Here is a 20,483-nt window from a genome sequence, read left to right on the forward strand (position 1 = left end):
TAACAGTATTTTAGTTCATTGCTGTTTGTTTTCAAATTTAAGCACAGTTTCAAATGGGTAAAAATGTTCCTAAATTTTAAATACCTCAATATTTTTATTTCTTTTCCCTTTTTGGTTTGATTACAGGGGTTTCTCACTCCTAAAACACAGAATTCAAAGCAAAAAAAAAACCCAAATTCAACTTGAAGTAAAAATCAGTTCAGGTCCTGGCTCTCCCTCCAACAGAAGAGCAACTTCCTGGAATATTTTCCAGCCTCCAGGGTAGTACATGTATCCATATTCCCAGCAGACTTCTTTTCCATGAATTTCCCCAGTCACTTTTAGGAATGTGGACACTTTTAGCTCCTAGTTCTAGTTGAGATTTATGTCCTCTGCCCTTTACAACTTTAAAGAAATTGCGTACCGGGCTGATTTTTACAACAATAATAACTTTATAACAATAACTAACTAAAAAATCAAAGCTTTAAGAGAGTGTTTTCCCTTAGTTTAGTTCAGTGGGTGGTGGATGATCCCTTTCCCTCCAGCAGTTGGGTCGTTTCCACTCTTCAAAACCCTCTTCCACAAACCTGCTGTTGGAATTTCTCTCATTAATGGAGCTAAAGAAGCCCCTGAAAGCCTTTGGTAAAACAGACACTGGATTACATTAATTAATCATTCAAATTTTCTTCTGATTTTGCCTCCACTGCCACAGGCAGCTCTGGCTCTTCAAAGGTACCTCCAGCACCACAATAACCACAGTTCATAAGGGCAGGGAGAGAACTGGGGAAAGGTACATTAAGGGAAAATTTGAGCCAATTTATTTGCATCAGATCCTCCCAATTATGCTGCTCTGAGGGAAGTTAAAACACCCCCCTACTCTGAGTTCATCTGCACAAAACAAGAAGAAATTAAGGGCTGGGGGTGCAGAAATACATTTCATTTTTAAGCAATAACTCTCTGGAGGAGTAGAGGGAAAATATTTATTAACCTGCATGTCCCAAATGCAGGTGGTGGCACGTGAGGGCCCCTCTTTGCTAAATTTAAATTGGTTCTTTATTATAAACCTTTTCAGAGATTTGCTGCACCAAACCCAGCAGTTCAGTCCTCTCCTCCTGCTTCCCAAAACTCACCCTCCTAATTGTGCTTTTCCTCCTAATTCTACTTGTTACTAATTAATGTTTGATACTTAAATATATTTGTCCATCCTATTCCCAATTTGGACACAGTAAAAATAAAAATGCACATTACAAATTATTAAATAATTATAAGTAATTGTAAATAATAAAACAGCACTAGTCATAAAAATCCTTTTGATATTATTAGTGTTAAATTGTTTCATATGGGTAAACTGAGAAAGATTTACCTTTATTATAAGATTTGACAGGGTTTAGTGGTGGATTTGGCAGTGCTGGGTTAATGGTTGGACTTGATGATCTCAAAGGTCTTTTCCAACCCAAACTATTCTGTAATTCTATAACATTCAAGAATCAAAGACCTCTGGTAAAAGTGATCAGCACTGACATTTTAAGAACTGAAAAATTCTTGGGTGATCAGACCAAATCTTCCCATTTCACACAGAGAACTACAGGCTCTGCTCAGCATCCAAACTTCCAGAACTTCTGTAAGTATCATGATTTCCCTCAAAAACAAGACTGAGGATCAAGCACCCAAAATTAACCGTCATCAGGTGGTGAATTATCAACACATCTGGTCTCAAACAAAAGTCAATAGTGAGACACAGCGATTTGTCTCATTGATGTGCCCATAACATACATTTTTACTGCATGTATTTATAAAAACCACTAAATGCAGGGTACAGAACTTCACTGTGAAACCTGTGTCCTGCCCTACTGGGTGAGAAAGAGGAGCCCAGCTCACTAAAAGTTAATAAACTCCTTGTAATTCAGGCAAGCACGAGAGATTCCTGCAGATGGAGTGTCAGAAAAATAGCATTTGTCAGAGTGTCAGGTCACTCAGCTGTCAGGAACACAAGAGAGAGAAATCATGAGGCCAAGTAGGAAAGGAAAGGGAGAAAAATTCTAATTTAAGGCAATTTAAAAGATTTAAGGTCTCCAGGGAGACCTGAGAGCCCCTTCCAGTGCTTAAAGGGGCTCCAAGAGAGCTGGAGAGGGACTTGGGACAAGGGCTGGAGGGACAGGACACAGGGAATGGCTTCCCACTGCCAGAGGGCAGGGAGAGATGGGAGATTGGGAAGGAATTCTTGGCTGGGAGGGTGGTGAGGGACTAGGATGGAATTCCCAGAGAAGCTGTGGCTGCCCCTGGATCCCTGGAAGTGTCCAAGGCCAGGTTGGTTGGGGCTTGGAGCAACCTGGGCTAGTGGAAGGTGTCCCTGCCCACGGCACAGGGGGTGGAACAAGATGAGCTTTAAGGTCCATTCCAACCCAAACCGTTCTGGGATTCCATGATCCAGGCCCCTGCAGACTGACTGGTGGATTTATCTACCCAGTTACTGCCAGTAGGGACCAGGAACCTTCCCAAAAGATGTTTTAAATGTTGCCATGAAGTTGTGTCAGGCGAAAGGCTTTCAGGCGGACATGGTCAGGCCGACTCTAGACCAGGAAACCATTTCATTTATTTTGATTATATAGCCCATTATAGACAGAGAAGTACATTTCAGGTGGAATCCTGGGATGGGCCAAGCAAGGCTGAGCTCCTTTCTGTCCTCAACTCTTTGCAAAGCTTGTAAATATTCTCTACATAATTTGACTCTGACCTCACTGGTGATGTGTGGTTTGAAAGCCGCTGATCACCACAAAGCTACTCCACCAGAACCTATAACTGAGGGAGTAGAAAACTTGTGCTTTAACCAGACCCCCAGGACACACTGTCCAACTTATCCAGGAAGAAACGAGAAGTTTCTCCCTCTGGTGCACAGTTTATGAACTACTGAAGCAGGAAGATGAGAAGAGAGCAGGGAGAACCAAAAAAAAAGTGACACAGAAGCAGCACCCTGGGATCCATGGCTTCCTGTGCAGTTTGTAACAGTGACATAAAGGCAGCACCTCCTCTTTCCAATCCCACATGGATGTAGCATGGAAGGATCACTGGAGTCTGAAGCCCAAACACCTGCTCAAAGCAGAACAAATTCAACGTTCAATCCAACTGCTCGGAGTCACCTCCGGCCAAGTTTTCACCATCTCCAAGGATGGCCATTCACACTCTCACTATGAAATACCTTTTAATTAATGCAATCACACTTTTCCTTGTCACTTTTTTTGCTGTTCATAAAGGAAACAGCTGATAATCATCACTGGTGTGTGACAAACCCTCCCCATCAAACGCGACTTTGTGCCTGGTGGTCACACACAGCGGGTCCAACTTCCAATTTATTTTACAGTGTAAGTGCCCACTGCATCCATGCTGATCCCTAAATAAATCAGGAATGGTGGTGGCCATTTTCCCAAGCACAAATCATAAATGCTACATCCAAAAACGCTCATTCACTAATTGCTCACTGAGCAAACTCAGGTCGTTCCCCTCAAACGAGACGTAATTTATAAGGACATTATTCTGACCCCAGCACACAAATTCCAGGTGATGTTATAAATCCTATAATCTTCCAGTTGGGAGATTGTCTATCAATTTGGAGCCCTGTTTGGCAATACTTCAGGACCAACTGTCCTGCCAGATCACCTGCAGTTGGGAAAATGTCCTGCCAGCAACCACATGATCATGGCTGTGTTTGGCTCCTTGCCATCCCAGGTATTCCTGGACTGCTCTTTCCCATTCCCAGAAAGTCTCAGGAAGGGGAAAAAGACTTAAAAATTTCAGGAAAGAGCTCAAAAATGTCAATTAACAACACTTAGGGGGGGTTAATTCCCAGCTTAGTGCTAACAATGACTACCTTGATAGTGGCCCACATTCCCAGTTCAAACTAGGGAGATTCCCAGACCTTCTTCCAACTCATTTGGATGGTTCTACTTAAGTTTCTTGCTAACATTTACTTACTACTGGCTTAGACAGCCCAGAAAATATGTGGATACGTGATGTAAAGTTGAATAAACTGTGATTCACCTTTATTAGAGGAAAATTAATGTCTGACACGCGCAGCCAGAAACTCCCAGAATGGAGATTAACATTTGAGGGCCACAAACAGAGCTTTTGGCTTGGAATTCTTGGGATGCAGGACAAAGCCATGAAGGAAAGGAGCAGGAATGCTGGGAGGCAGAAAGCACTCCACGAGCAGAGATAGGCAAAGATTTATAATTAATCAACAAGAGCAATGAAGCCCTGTTTTACAAGGCAATAATCCAGCTCCATTCCCGAAGGGAAAAAGCCTTGGAGAATGAAGGCCAAGTAGCTTTTTCAAACAAGGCAACTGGATTATTGCCCCATAAAGCAGCACAGCTCTGTGATTATTACCTTGGTGCTACATGCCCTTTTAAAATGGTTTTCTTCCCCATAAATGTTTAAAACCACCCAAGTAAAAAGACTGGGAGAAGGGAAAGGGGGTGTGGGGTAGAAAGCAACACATTTAATGTTTTCCCCTAATTTCCTGGCAAATATCAAGCACACAACGTAAAAGAAATTGTTTCAATCAGGGTTATTACAAAGAGCAGCAATAAATCCTATTAATAAGCAGCACACTAAGATTTTATGTCTCTCTCATCCTTCACACACGTGTTGTTTCCCCCCTCTGCTGTTCCCTCCCTTTTCACACTCTCTCAAAAGCAGGAGCAGTTTTTCTTTATTTAGAATATTTCCCAGCATTTCCATTTCATGTTATACTTGAGCCACCAACCCCCGAAACAAGGCAGAGACTCAGATATCTTAGAGAATCTTATTAGTGATGGCTGATAAAACCTCAAGCCACAATTAGTCATCTCAGAAAAAAAAAAATCAGGATATTTGGAGAACACAGAGTCTTGTCTCTGTAGCTGAACCCCCCTCCTTGGCCTGAGTGATGTTCCCAGTCCGTGCCATGTGGGATCAGGGCCAAAAACCACTTGGCTTCCTTTTATTTAGCACAGACATATTCAGAACAGACTGTATATATCTCATCACAGCAGTAATTTAATGAAAATTCGATATTCCTGCTAAAAAAAAAAAAAAAAAATCCCTTCCTGGTAAGACAATCTGAATATTCCCAGGATGGACTAAATTCTTCACGTGTAAATTAAAACCTAAATTAAAACCTAAGGATCAGTTCTGTTCACAGCAGCACTAAATACACCCAATTCACTCAATGGGAACATGATCAAAATAAGAAAATCCAGCAATTCACTCAATGAGAACATGATCAAAATAAGAAAATCCAGCAGACTCCCAAAGCCTTTGTTTCTGACAGTATATTTGGACACACCACAGCTGCCTCCCAAGTCAGAATCTATTCAGGGTATTGAATTTAAAAGAAAATAACAAGCAGAACCTTTACAAATATTTCACCCCTAAAAACTCTTCTTCCTTCCATTTTAAAAACTTTGCAATTCCTCTCCTGAAGGTTTCTTCGTAAAAGGCAAACAACCAAAACAAATATGATTCCAACTGACGTTGTTTTGAAAACATTAAACGGAATCCCACTGGGAAATTAAATGGAAATGTCACCTCTAATAATGGGAGAGGATGATTCATAGACAGAATCTAACATTTTAAAATGTGTTACCTACGTAATTAGAGGAGCCTGATTTTCCAAAGGACCTGTCTCATCCACCTTCCAGTAAATCCAAGCCTAAATACAGGCTTTTAAAGCCAGTTTAAATGTACGTGCTTGAAATATTTGGCCACGGTGCAGAAATTAAACCTGGGAAGCCCTGAAAGAATTTTCCTGCTACCCAAGGCAGGGAACTCACTGGGTTCCAACTGCTCCAGGAATGTCTTTTTGGAAATTTGCAATCACCAGTGGCACAATCACAGCTTGAGTTCACAATAATCATCCTCACAACCACTTAAAGTGCCCAGTTAAAAGCACTGGGACTTGGGAATCTGCAACTGGTTGATCAAAAGCTCTCTGGATAAAGAATGAGAGGAAAGGTGACACCTCCCAGGCTGAGAAGGGGAGAAGAAGGTTTTAATTTCACTTACTTATAAAGCCCAAGTTTTGTGTAGTAGAGACAGAAGCTGAGTGGAGACAACAAAGGCTCAAGTCCCACTATTCCAGTCCAGTCCCAGAGTGAGGTGCAAGTTTAGACTCAGCCCAACCAGTTAACAATACAGAACATTTTCTCCAGGCCTCTCCAACTGATATAAAGCCAATTTTATCTGAACTGCTAAGCAGCATCCAGAGGTCACTAATAAATGATACACAGGATACTGTAAGGGAGCCTTTTCATCAGTGTTAAAGTCAGTGGGACATTACACCGGGTCACTGGACTTCCCTGGAGAAGGATATTAATCCAAGTGTTCCCCAGCTGTGGTTCCCAAACAGGCTGTAACAGGAAATCTGTGGGTGATCCTTAAAAAAACAGTATTTTCAGGCATATCATCAGCTCTGCAAATTTGACAGGGAGGTTGGAGTTCTCTTCTTCACTCGTGGGAGTGAGGAAACAACACCTTTTGTGTCATTTACCTGCTCAAAGAGCAGTTCAGGGTCCGGAATTTTTACATATAGCAAGTGGTCTTTTTTGGTGGGCCTGAGCTGCAGGAGAAGGTGGGAACACCTTCTTCAACTTGGCTGAATGTCTCAGTTTCCTCTTGTGGAATTATGAGGTCTGTGAGGGGTCTCTTTGGGGTGGAGCATCATGGAATCATGGAATGGTTTGGGTGGGAAGGGACCTTAAACTTCATCTCATTCCAACCCTCTGCCATGGGCAGGGACACCCTCCACTATCCCATTTTCATACCTGTCTCTCTGCTTCTTCTCTGAGTTTATCTTGCCATTTGAAATCAAAAATTTACTTCCCCTGTAAATTTATTCTTTTCCATTTCCTAAGTTTGTTTTTGCCTCTGATTTAAGAGGAACTGAAACTTAGTTTGACATTAACTTCAATTATTTGAGCTCTGTGTCATTTCAAGAAAACTCCAATACAACAATTTCAAATATTCCCTTAATTGTGAGAGAGATTCATAAAATCATGGAATCATAGGATGGTTTGGGTTGGAAGGGACCTTAAGGATTATTTAGTTCCACCCCCCTGCCATGGGCAGGGACATCTCCCACAATCCCAGGTTGCTCCAAGTCCCGTCCAACCTGGCCTTGGACACTTCCAGGGATGGGGCAGCCACAGCTTCTTTGGGAATTTCATTCCTGCCCCTCACCACCCTCACAGGGAGGAATTTCTCCCTAAAATCTAAGCTGGGTCCACAGTAAATCCTCAGGAACAGGGAGGAACTTTTCATGGTGCTGAAATCTCTGGAGACCAAGAGCTTGGAGACGTGAACGTTCAGAGGGCGTGGCATGAGCTGAAATTTGGGATAAAAGAACTGCAGCCAGAAATCCCCAATCCAGGCACAGGAAACAGCTCATCTGGATGGAAAAAGGCAGGAGAAAAGGAAGTGCACTCAGAGTTTTCCACAGTGATATTTTGTCATTTGTGCCTCATAAGACTCCTGGTCTCATCCCGAAAGAGAAGCAAATCCCACTTTGATTTCCACGTGTCCTTCAGAAAGGTGAGTGAAGCATCACCTGCAGCATCACCCAGAGGCCAACTCAAAGCCCAAAAGCACTTCAAAAACCAATAACTGCACTCACTAACTACACCTATAAAGTTTTTACACATAAAGGGGCTCGTAAAGAAAAAAAAACCAGGGAATTTCAGACAGAATATTCCACTTCCCAGCACAGGCAGTGAAAAGGAGGGTGGCAGACAAGGACTTTGTACATTTGTTTGTCTCAATTTTCTCTATTACAAATGAAATTACAATGATTTACAATAAAACAGAGCTTTTGATCTAAATGTCACTCACAAGCTCAAATTTAAGCAAAAGTACAGACTAAGTTGAGCACCAGAATGTTTGGAAAATTTAATGGAAAAACAAATAAAAAATCTTCAAATGAGCTCTTTGACATCTGATTATCAGGAAAAAAATGTAAATGTTTCATTATCTCAGAGAAGAACATGAGAGTAAATTTTGACTTTCACCACACTCATATATGTTTGTACAGGTACACACACACCCTCTCATCTTTAAATAAAACCTTCTGTGTGAAAGAGAAGTTTAATAACACACATCAGTAAGTTACAAATAAAAATATGCACTTACCCAAAAGCAAACAAACAAAAATAAAGGATTGTACTGAACATAAAGAAAAAATCCAGATATGCTAAAAAAACCCCAAGCAAGTAAAGGGTGCAAATAACTTTATCTGATATGCAGCAGGATTACTGAGTCTTAATAAGATGTCCAAACTTAAATATATTTAATTGGCTCTCACAGCTCAGTAATATAGGACAAAGATAAAATATTCTCCTTTCCTTGCCAGCAGAGGTTGATCATTTACTATAAAGCACACAGAGTGTTGCAGAAGTAAAAGAACTTTGTGTAATAAACACATTTCTGCCCCTTACAGCAAAAGAAAAATGAACACAAAATATATCTGTAGGCACCTCTTCATCTAAAAGCAATTTTCTCATCCCCCCTTTCTTTACTTGGTTTTCTTCCTCCTCTTTTTGTCATTTTTTTTTTCACTATCTTATTAGGTTAAAAGTGGGTTTTTTTTTTCATTTTAAAGGTACCTGCTGAACACCCAGAAGATTTGTTTCAATGAGCTCCTTATCAAGGAATCCACAGAGCAAATATAAGCTTGGCCACTCCAGGGCACGGGGCTGTGCCCTTTCATTACCAGCCAGGGGCAGTTGGAATGTTTTCCATAATATCCTGCATAATTCCCACCAGAGGGATTGAGTCTGACCCCAGAGGATGAAACAGCTGAGGGGAAACACCACGTGCAAAATGCACCAGGTCTAACAGAGCTCAAAAGCAGGGGATGTATCCACTTGGGACCACTGTCTGTGATGATAACAAGAGTGAGTATATTTGTCATGCAAGGAACACAGAAATTTCATATTAAAAAAAGACAACAGGGAAGAAAAAATGCTTCCTTTAAATGAAAATCAGACTAAGAAAATAGGCTGAAAGTCCACAAAGGAAAGACTGGGCAGAGTACTTTCTAGACATAATTTAATTCATTTTAATTTACTTAATTTAACTAAAAGTTAAAAAACTTCCTTGCACTACAAGACCATAAAATCCAGAGATGATGTTCTTGGACACAACTGGGTGCAGGGATTGAAAGAATCCCAGAATGGTTTGGACTGGAACGGACCTTAAAGATCATCTCATTTCACCCCCTGCCATGGGCAGGGACATCTTAAACTAGACCAGGTTGCTCCAAGCCCAACCAACCTGGCCTTGGACACTTCCAGGGATCCAGGGGCAGCCACAGCTTCTCTGGGCAATCTGTGCCAGGGCCTCACCACCCTCACAGCCAACAATTCCTTCCCATTATCCCATCTCTCCCTGCCCTCTGGCAGTGGGAAGCCATTCCCCCTTGGCCTGTCCCTCCACGCTCTTGTCCCAAGTCCCTCTCCAGCTCTCCTGGAGCCCCTTTAGGCTCTGGAAGGGGCTCTGAGGTCTCCCTGGATCCTTCTCTTCTCCAAGCTGGACACCCCCAGCTCTCCCAGCCTTTCTCCAGAGGTGCTCCAGCCCTTGGAGCATCTTTGTCACCTCCTCTCGACCCTCTCAAACCCATCTTCCTTATGTGGGACCTCCAGACCTGGATGGGAAAGTTTGGGTTGGAAGGGACCTTAAAGCTCATCCTGTTCCACCCCCTGCCATGGGCAGGGACACCTTCCACTGGCCCAGTTTCCTCACTTTTCATGAACTGCACTGCCAAGATCCCAAAACATGGGATCCTCCACATTGTACCCAAGTGCCACAACAACAGGATAAATGCCAGAATGTCCCATATGGACTCATCCAGCCCCTCTTCTAAAACACCTCCTGGGGGACAGAGCAACCTGATGGCATCATTTAGAGGACAAACACACAAAGCACTGGAGGTAATTCTGTGCCTCCAAAGTATCCCCATCCTACCAGCAATTTCTGAGGGACATTTACCTGCTCCAGACCAGGAGAGAAAAAGAAAGATTTTGATTTACGAATTTGCTGCTTGTGAGCATCTGGGTCAGAATTTCAGCACTTTTAGGAGCAATTTATTTAGAAGATACTGTGTTTTATTAGGAACTATTTCACTTGAAGCTCCAATAGTTTTGTATTAATAACAACCAAATTTGCTTAAAAGTGCCAACCTCTGCCTGCTGTGAGGGAAAACAGGAGCAAATCCTACAAACCTCCACTGCACATCCTGATCCTGCCCAATTCTCTCCTGAGAGTCTGAAGTGACTATTTCAAGTTAAAATCTCACTGAGTAACAGCCAAGACCACAGGAAAATGAATTCTAGAAGTTGTTAATTGAGTGTCCATAAAAATATTCTGCCTTTTCATCAAAACACCCTGGGCAGACAAACTGCATCGTCCTTAAAATTGGTGTCTCAAAAGTTATGAAGGTTGAAGAGAACTGGCAGTAGTTGGGACTTTACATTAGCATAAACACATCAAATATTCATTGCAGCCAAGCACTCATTATGTCAGCATCTGAATTAAATAACAAGAATAATGTTTGCTAACTATAAAAGTAAGTACCACAATAGCCTCCTGCACCACAGCCATTTTAAAGAGGAGACAGGGAGAGAGCATTGCAGGGATCCCATTGCTCTCTCTGCTAAAACTGCTTCATTCACTACAAACATATTGGCTTTTAACAGTTCCTTTTCAGATTAATTTATACCAAAAAAAAGGGAATTGTATTCTAGACTGTGAATCCATATGAGAGGAAAAGCATTATACAGGGACAATACCTTATTACAATAGCCCAGTGTATCCAAATGCAAAATTACACCAGTGCTGTGAGTTTATGAGTTTAATCATAGTTTCATATAAAAAAAAAGAAATACAGAAGACATTACAGAAGCTCATTTATATAAAGTTTCTACACTGGCTGCAGAAAAAACAGAAAACAAGAGCCAGAATGTAATGGCATCAGAACAAAACATCTCAAACATTTAAAATGCAGCACGAGTGTGCACAACTAACAGGCAGATATAAAAGCCATAGGTGGATATATATAAAAGCCACATAAAAGGTATATAATAAAGCCATTGGGACAAGGGGGAATGGATTTAAACTGAAAGAGGTTTAGTTAAAACTAGATTAATACCTAATCTAGGTTAGATTAGATATTGGGAAGGAATTCTTGGCTGGGAGGGCAGTGAGGCCCTGGCACAGGTTGCCCAGAGAAGCTGTGGCTGCCCCATCCCTGGAAGTGTCCAAGGCCAAGGTGGACAGGGCTTGGAGCAACCTGGGCTAGTGGAAGGTGTCCCTGCCCATGGCAGGGGGTGGAACTGGATGAGCTTTGAGTTCCTTTCCAACCCAAACCATTCCTTCACTCTGTAATTCCATAATGTCAATAAAAGTAGCAAGCCTTGGACAGTCATTAGTAGAGAAGAGGTCCTCTCTTTCTTCTTTGAAGTCCTTCCTGCCTTCCCACCTCAGGAGAATTGGGAAGCAGATGGACATTGAACAAAGAATCCACAGCTGAGGACAGAACAGTGCAGCACTCTCCAAGTAGGGGCAGATTCCAACAGAAACTCATGGGCAACGCCCAGGCTGTTATTAAAAGTGGGAAAACTACCCCAAACCAAACCTTCAATTCCACCTTAAACTTCTTGGAGAAGATTTTATCAGTGGATACCACGAAACTTTCTATCCTATAATGTTCAATTCTAACTACTTCTATCAATATAGTTAAAAAAAAACAGAAGATTTTTCTGAATATGCTTCTCCTTCACCTACACCTTTTCTCTCAGTCTGTTCTCCCCTCAGTCTCTGCAGGTGCTTTAAGCTGGGATGGAATTTTATATTAAAAATCACTGTCTGTGGAAGCCAAAAATGTGAAATACATATCCCTTACTGGGTAGAAAGAAGCACCCCAGAGACTTCTTTGTTTTTACTTGCTGTGCCTTAGATGAACAAGCAATCTAGACCTTATTCCTGTTCCTCTCTGGAAAAAACAGGGCTGTGGGGCATCCAAAACGAAGTCCCCACAGAAGAATTCATACAGCAAAGCTCTCTGACACTGTGTCTGCTCTTACACTATTTGGGGCAGTGCTGAGATGGAAAATGGAAAATGGTTTGCTCTGCAAAACCAATACAAATAGAAACCTCTCAGTGCTGCATCCCAAAGTTTGCAGTTGGGAAACTGGGACTAAACCCTTTTTATGTGCCAGGAAAAAAGTTCAAGTGCATATAATCAAAGAAGACAGTTAAAGGAATATTACAGTTTGACCCAATCTAGCAGACCAAAGACAATGTTTCCTTCATGCTGCTTCTCTTATTCTTCTAATATTTAGATGGAAGATTAAATCAGAATCATATTAAATATATTGATAGCCCCAATAACACCTGGCTAGTCTGGACTCCCCATCTTTCACACCTGCCCAGAAAAGCATCATGTACACTACTCTAGATCTCATATCACAGCAGAAATACCAAATTCTGGATCCTAAAGTGGAGACAATAGGATGGAACAGAGACAACCTGCTGATTAAATATAAATCACACCCACTCTCAGATACTCCAAGCCACCCTCAATGCTCTCCATGAAGAACCACATCCTGAAATATTTCAAAAAGTCAGGGAACTGAGAGGAACTTGCCTTATTGAACTGTTTGTGGTGGGCCAGCTCTGTCCTACAGAAGGATAACACAATCCCAGACAGGTTCTGTGAGGGAAATCCAGAGTTTATTCACAGCTTCCTTCAGGACCTGCAGGACAGCTCTAGATCTTCTCACTGCAGTTCAGTGAACTCAAACCAAACCTTTTCTTCAGACCTTCCAGCTTCTTTTTTAAGTCAGCAAATGTGTTGTGTCCACACCAGAGAGACTCTTCTTGGGATCTAATTCCCAAGCTGTGGACCTGGAGGTGTCTGAAACATGTCAGGGAACAACAGGTTGCCCAGAGCAGCTGTGGCTGCCCCAGCCCTGGAAGTGTCCAAGGCCAGGTTGGAACTTTAGACAAACCAAGAGTTGTACAAAGGCTGAGAGGTCAGCAGGAATAAGAATTTAGGAGAAAAGATGACACCAAGACTCTGCTTGATCTTGGTAAACTCATAAAAAAAACAGGTGATTTAATAAATGTAAAGAAGGGACAATAATGGGGATTTCTCGTAGAACTTGTAATTTATCCCTTAAAACAGCTTAAATTCCATGGCATCCACCAAATATGGAAAAACATCCACAGTGACTCAGAGAAACAGCTCTACACTGGGCATAATTTAATTATAGGGAAACAACTGGAAAAACAGGGATGGATGTCCATAATTATCAAGAGGACAAGCTTTTATCATTTCTACAATTTCCACAAGGTTATCAGAATCAGTCAGAGCCTCAACAACTGTGAACTATTCTTCATCTATAGAATAAAAGGGAATACAGCAGACAGTAGAACTTAAAAATATTAAAAATTAATATTTTCATAATTTTATATTCTATTTTTCAATTTTTTTAATGGCCAATAGAGCAATTCACAGGACTGATGTGACAACCACCTGAATCACCTTGTAAAGCTGTTTATTCCTCCACCAGGATTACAAAAGTTACTCAAGTCACTGATATGTTGTTTCAACAGCTACAGTGGCCAAAATAATATCAATTTTGCTCAAAATTTCTGTTGCACAAATAAAAACTGTGGCCTTCCCTAAATGATGGTAAGGTACAGATGACAAGTAACACAGGAATGCTACAACCTCCTTCCTGAATTTTCTCAGACCACCTTGGTCAGGGCTGGACTTCCAAATAAAATATTAGGAAAAAACACTAAGTTTTCTTAGGAAAATACTAAGTTTTATGTACCTTGCTGTGTAGCTGGGTGAGACCTGAAGGAAAACATGCTACAGTTAAATGGAATAATGAAAATGATGACACCAGTGCCAGAAAAATTGCTACACAGAGAGAAAACCCCTCGGAATGTAGTGGGCAATAAAATAGGAAATTATTCTGGAGTAATGGTAAATGGAAAAAGCTTTAAAAGAGATGTAGTTTATTTAAAAATATTGGCTATAGAAGCCAAGGACACTCAGCAATGGCTGCATGTGGAGTTCTACCACACCAAGGTAGAATATCAAGGTAATCTTCCATATAGGAAGATAATATTCCTACAAGACTGAAAAATAACATGCAAAATCTGCATACACTGCATTTAAACATCTATATTATTATCCTAAAGCCATATTTAGGGAGAATCCATGGTGACACTGAGAACTTGCATCTCTTCCTTGCCCAACAACCACATGGGTTCATAGTAACCCATGATAAGAACTTACTGTGGGTTCACAAGAAGTTCATAGTAAGCCATTTAAAAATGGTTTATATCTACCAATATAAAAGGCAATAACTAAGCCATTCCAGTCCCATTTTGATCTCAAACTACTTTAAGACTGATAAAACCAGAAGGGTAAAGCTTGGTTTATTATTAATCCATACAAGTGAGATCAGACACAGGCCCATTACGGGATCAAACACGACGCTCTGATATTAAATAATATCGTGGCTCTGTGGTTTAACAAGAAAAATCAAGTTAAACCCTCACCACTAACCCTCAAATCTGCCACAATCCAATATCAAATAGACATTAATGATTCATTAAGAATTAAGCACAAATTGTTCATTTATGAAGTTATTAAACCTAACCAATAATTAAGGGTCGTAAATGAATGGTGGTAATGAATAATCTGGATTAAAGTATCCAGAAAACTCCCGATTATTCCATAGTTGAGTATCATATATATGATAAACCATGTCAAATTCCACTGCCAAATTTCACTTGTATGCAATCAATTAATGTTGGGGTTCCAACCATTTAAAATATGTGCTTCAAATCTTGATTTTAACTTGCCAAATTGGGATATTTTCAAAAAAATACCCACTTACATGAACTTTTAAAAGCGAAGGGTTCAGCAGAAAGAAAAAATACTTTATTATGTAGGCCAAAAGAAATGTGCAGTGGAGAGTTAGGAAACCAAAATCTCTGGTTAGAAATTTCAGAGATAAACAGTATTTTCAACATTGTGGTAACTGCTTCAAAATATCTTCAGTGTCGATAAATGTTGAAATATTCGTACAAATATTTCTATTTATAAATGCATCGCAAGGACCCACATGTTGATCATGTTTTAAAGCTGAATTTATGAAATCACTTTATGAAATTATTTCTCTCAGGAAAGAAATAGGGTTATTTTAATATATCACCTAGAAACTGAAAGGTTATTTTAGTATTTCCTTTGGAGGCACCACGAGAAATGTTTCCCATTGTTTTCTGACTTTTAATAGGGGCACAGATTAAAGGTTTGTTTTGGCATGTGGTGCTTAAAGAAAACAGTACATGCTTTGAGACTGAACATAATTCCTGGGAAATAAAGGGAATTGGTTCCAGAGTTCCACACAGACAGAATTCCAAACTCACTCCCCTTGATGCAAACCCACATATCCCTGTTTTCCCGAGCACATCCCGTGTCAGTGCCTGTGCAGGAACAAGAGAGCACAGAAAGCAAAACCCAACTCCTCCAAACACTTCCTTCAGTTGGAAATCCAGATTTTCACACATGGCTCTTGAGGATATTTTTTTAAGGATTTAAAAAGAGACGAGAATTCGAAGAATAGGAATTTTTCTTCCAAAAATCACTTCCAAACCATATTAAAAGGTTTCAGTGCTCCAAATAATAATCACAGCAGCATCTCACCCACTATTTAACTCCAGCACTGACAGAGTAAAAACCAGACATATCTTGCTATAAAACCAATTTCATGTTAATATTAAGCAACCCAAGTTGGTTTAGATCAAAAAGACCAGTTATTTTTAGCAGTGGAATGATCCAAATGCCAACGATGCCCAGTTAAAATACAGACACATTCCTCTTAAAATGCTTTTCATTAATGTTGTTTCTTACTTCCTTTCAGCACAGAGGAATTAGGGAGATGTGCAGCGTGTCAGGAATTGCACATCTCACAGGCTGAGCAGTGTAGTCTTTAAGGATGGGATAATACTTACTCCAAGTGAAGCCGATCCGGAAAAATCTCCGGTTCCCAGTTACTCCCTGGAACAATCCTGCTGATTGTCACAGCAGCAGCAGGATAATCCAAGCACATCCAGGCCTAATAGGCAGCATGATCACATTTGCTCCTAAGGAATCACAAACCTGTCTCCCTGAAAATCCTTGGAGAAAACAAACAATGGATTTTTTAGGTCCTTAATTTTTACTGGAACCACGAGACGTCCACGGTTCACTCGTCACGGGGTTTTTTCAATCCACATATGGGAAAAGAGCAGATTTTTTTCACTGTTTGCAGCAAACAGGTCCTGGAACTACAAACTGAAGTTTCTGCATCCAGCTCTGTCGCCTCCAAACATTCCTCACTTGGCAGAAGCCAATATTTTCCCATCTCTTATCGCCTCTAAAAGTAGAAAATGCAGCCGTTCCAGATGCTTTCTAGGAAGCTGCACTGGAGGGAATGTTTTAGAGCAGTAGAATAACCACATTCTGGTTTCCAGTTTTGCCCTTCAGGCACAGTCTGGGTGTCTTCTCCTTGTCCTGCTGCTCTCCAGGCTTGTCCCTAAAAACCAGGACATGGAGCCAGGGCAGCACCAAGCAGCAAAAACAGACATTGTGGCTTTAAGAACATACTCACTTTTCCATTGAGATGTCCCAACTTTTCCCTCTACTCTCACTTCCTTGCTGGGTCAGATGAAAATCTTTAAGGAGGTTCCATTAAAAGTTCGTTTCTGGGGCATTATAAGAGAGAAATGCCGGAATTCCCGTCCTGAGCATATTCCGAAGGCGCTCGGGGTTGGTTGGAAAGCACCTTCACGCCGACGAAAACTTTTTTGTTGTTGCAAAAAACCGAAAATCCTCCCTTTGATTTCAGCATTCCCTCTGAAATCTTCCAAGTTTCTCGGCTCCCTCACAGTTTCATCAGACAGAGGAGAAAAAAAAAAAAAAAAACCAAAAAACCACAAAATATCACATTCCCCAAATGTCCAAACTCACATCGTGGAGCCTCCATGAAAAGCTTTCATTTCCCTGCTCGCTGGCAAGTCGACATCACTTTAACGTCCCACCACTTCCCGAGAGCCCAAAAAAGCGCTGGAAGTTTGCAAACCCAAAGGGAAAAAACAAAAAAAAAAAAACAAAAAAAAAAAAGTTGGGAGTTTTTTCCCTGTACCCCAGGACGGGTTTTCTTTCCCGAAGCTCAAGCCGAGAAATCAGACAAAAGGAGCTGATTTGACTGAGCTGTGCCAAGTCTTGCCTTTTTTTTTTTTTCCCTTCCCTCGGCTCGCTCGCTCTCTCGCTCTCTCGCTCGCTCGCTCCCAGCATGGCAACCTTCCCGAGCAGCCTTGGCGGAGCTCCAGCCTGTGCCAGCCTGTCTGAATCCTTGTTTTCCAAAGGATGCTCCTGGCGAATCGATTAATACGTTTAAAAACGGGAAACTGTGGGTCAGGAACCAAATCTTGGCACCAACAGCCGCCTCCTGTGCCAAGCCGGCTTATGGATTTCATGGTTCCCTACCTTTTACAATGGATAGGAGGGGTGGGTTGTTTTTTTTTTGCTCCCTGGAAGCCATTCCCTGTTCGTTCCCGGTTCGCAGGGATAAGGGATCTGTTCGCTAAAAAATGTCCGCGTGCGACACATGAACAACCTGCAGTAAATCGACATTCCCGGGAAAGGAGGGCGTGTGTGTGATTTTAATAAGCACCAAATACTCCTTAAAATACTATGTTTGCATTCCCTCCTCCCCAGAATCATGGGAAGGTGCCAGGAGCAGGAGATGTATAAAGTGGAATTAGGATCACACTCGGAAGCCACGCACGTTTTAACTTTATTTAAAGTCCAGCTTGGAAACTCCCAGTTCTTCTCGATCCCACCATTATTAAAAATCAGCTGAAAACTAAAAAGAAACTACAAAAAATCTCCAGCTTATACATAAAAATACACAAAAAAATCTCCATTAATCTCCTCACATCCATAGGTGCCAGCGGTGTCATCTGTTAATTCAAAAGCACAAGTTCCTATGGCACCCACAGGAGAAATGGCTCAGCAGTAACAGTTAACTCTGGTGGGCAATTTTCTGATGGGTTGGAAGACTTTAAGGACAGAAAATTATATTTGGAGCTTCGTTCAAGAGATTCTAAATGACGGGAATTCGTGCGAGGAAAATTACAGGAATAAACTTTATCTTCCAGCTATTTGCCGAGGCAAAATGCCAACTTTTTAAAATCCGTGCATTACATTAATGAGCTAAATAGAATATTCAGGGGAAAAAACCTTCCCTAAGTGTGTAATTTTTCTAAGTTTATTCAATATAGAGTCTCAGAAATTCATAGAATCATAGAATCATGGAATGGTTTGGGTTGGAAGGGACCTTAAAGATCTCACTCCAACCCCCTGCCATGGACAGGGACACCTTCCACTAGCCCAGGTTGATCCAAGCCCTGTCCAGCCTGGCCTTGGACACTTCCAGGGATCCAGGGGCAGCCACAGCTTCTCTGGGCAACCTGTGCCAGGGCCTCACCACCCTCCCAGCCAAGAATTCCTAATATCCAAGAAGAACCCTCTACGTTTCTAAAGATAACAACTGCTACATCCTGTGAGTGATTGGGTTATTTTAGCTACTGATTTTTTAAAAACCAGGTTAATTATCTGACCTCCAGACAAGTGAGTAAATGAGAGTCCACCCAAGATTCCCCTTGCCTTGTTTCCAATGACTGTAGCAAACCCGCCCATGTTTATCCCAGTAGCCACTCAACTCCAGAAGAAACATCATTAACTTTAAAATCACATTTTTGCCTCAAAATATTGCACACCCCATCATTTCAATTAGCACCCAGCAGCATCATGACAGGCCAGCTTGGGAAAAAACACACCTATGTCTAATTTTTCTCTTTCTTTTCTTTGTGCACTTGACAGAAAATTCTAATGTGTCGCTTTGCCTTTGCAGAAAGACCATCAGCAGCAACATGGGAACAAAAAGATCCCATGGAAATGACTGCCAGTGGAATTGCCTCACAAAGGCCACACTGCCCCAGCAGTCATTACGAAAAACTCAGCTTTTAATTAGTTTTCCTTCAAAAAACGGATGTATTGACAACAGAGTATTTCAGCTATATTAAAAAACATATCTAATTCCGAAGGTATGAGCAATTTTAACCATTCCTTCATTACTCTGAGTGAAAGTAAGGCAGGAAAAACAAATATAATTCCAAGCTTTCCTGAAAAGAAGAGCCTTGCTAAGAGGATGAAGAGCCTTATTTTCTCTCTCAGTCTAAACTGCTCCACAGATCTCATTTGCAGAAATGACTCCATTCTCCCAGTTTTTCAAATGTGGAGCTTCCTGCAGCTCTCCTAATTCCCTCTCCCTCCTCTTAAATGCTCTAATTGCAGGGCTGCCCCACTCCACTGGAATTGCTCCCACACGTCTTCCAAGATCCATCATCCGCCACTTTGAGCTCTTGAAATCTCTCAATGAAACTCATTTCTCCTCCTTCCCATAAGGAAATTTCCAGCCCAGACCAATCCAGTGTCCCACTTAATTCCAGTATCCTCCAGATACAGGAAGAAAACACAAAGCTTTCTCCACACCTCGGGTGTCAGGACATTTTCCATGTTTTCTGCCTGTTTTTTTGCCGTAACCTCCCCTCAGCTTCTCCAATTTGCTCTTCCTTTGTCACCTGGATCTGCCACAATTCTGATGTCAGTCCTTCCCTCTTTTCTTCCTGCACAAATTGTTTTTCCTTGGGAGGCTGCAATAGTCCAGGACTCAACCCTCAGGTGACTTGACCTCACATCACGTTCTGCATTAGAAACTCTATAAAGTGCTTTTTCACCCTCACCTTTTTCTCTTGAACATTCCTCTCTCTCCAGCCGATATTCCTTTGCTGTTGTTTCTTTTCCAAAGCACAGAATCTGGAAAGACTCAAATCCCTCATCTCTCCAAGTATTCTCCTACCCATCTCCAGTCCAAATTTGACCCTGTTTGTTATTTATCATTACAGAACAACGTGTAGGTCTGTCCTTCAACACCATCTACATCCCCATGCTCATGGAAAAACCACAACTTTCTCCTTTTTCCATATCTTACCTATCACTCATCTTTTAAGAATTTCAAGAATTCTTTAAGAATTAGTCCTTTTAAGAATTAGGAACATATCAATATTGATCTGTGCCTTGGTCATGACTCATTTGAAATCCTTTTTTCCATCTTGGCCACAATGATCTTTGAGCTCTTTTCCAACCTTAATGATTCCATGATCTTTTATGGATTTCACCTGGATGCCCCCAGAATTTGTTCATTTAAAATTCTCCCAGTGAAAACCTCCTGATGTCATAGAATCATAGAATCAGCCAGGCTGGAAGGGACCTCTGAGATCATCAAGTCCAACCCTTGAGTCACCTTATTCTGCCTTATTTCTCAAAATCCTGTCATCCATATATTTTT

At 41.3% G+C, this 20,483-nt stretch overlaps 1 protein-coding gene across 4 annotated transcripts in view; it reads right to left on the minus strand.

Annotated features, from left to right (window-relative positions):
• MSRA (methionine sulfoxide reductase A) overlaps window positions 1–20,483 on the minus strand; it is a 250,644-nt gene that overhangs the window by 214,463 nt on the left and 15,698 nt on the right. The window contains exon 1 of one of the 4 annotated variants that reach the window (XM_064651241.1): window positions 16,042–17,230. The exons of the other annotated variants lie outside the window; for them this stretch is intronic. The gene's annotated coding sequence lies outside the window, so the exon portion shown is untranslated. Of the gene's footprint in view, window positions 1–16,041; window positions 17,231–20,483 lie in introns of those variants that run through there. 4 annotated transcript variants of the gene reach the window in all.

Source organism: Pseudopipra pipra, chromosome 3, assembly GCF_036250125.1.
Source record: "Pseudopipra pipra isolate bDixPip1 chromosome 3, bDixPip1.hap1, whole genome shotgun sequence".
Taxonomy (NCBI): Eukaryota; Metazoa; Chordata; class Aves; order Passeriformes; family Pipridae; genus Pseudopipra; species Pseudopipra pipra.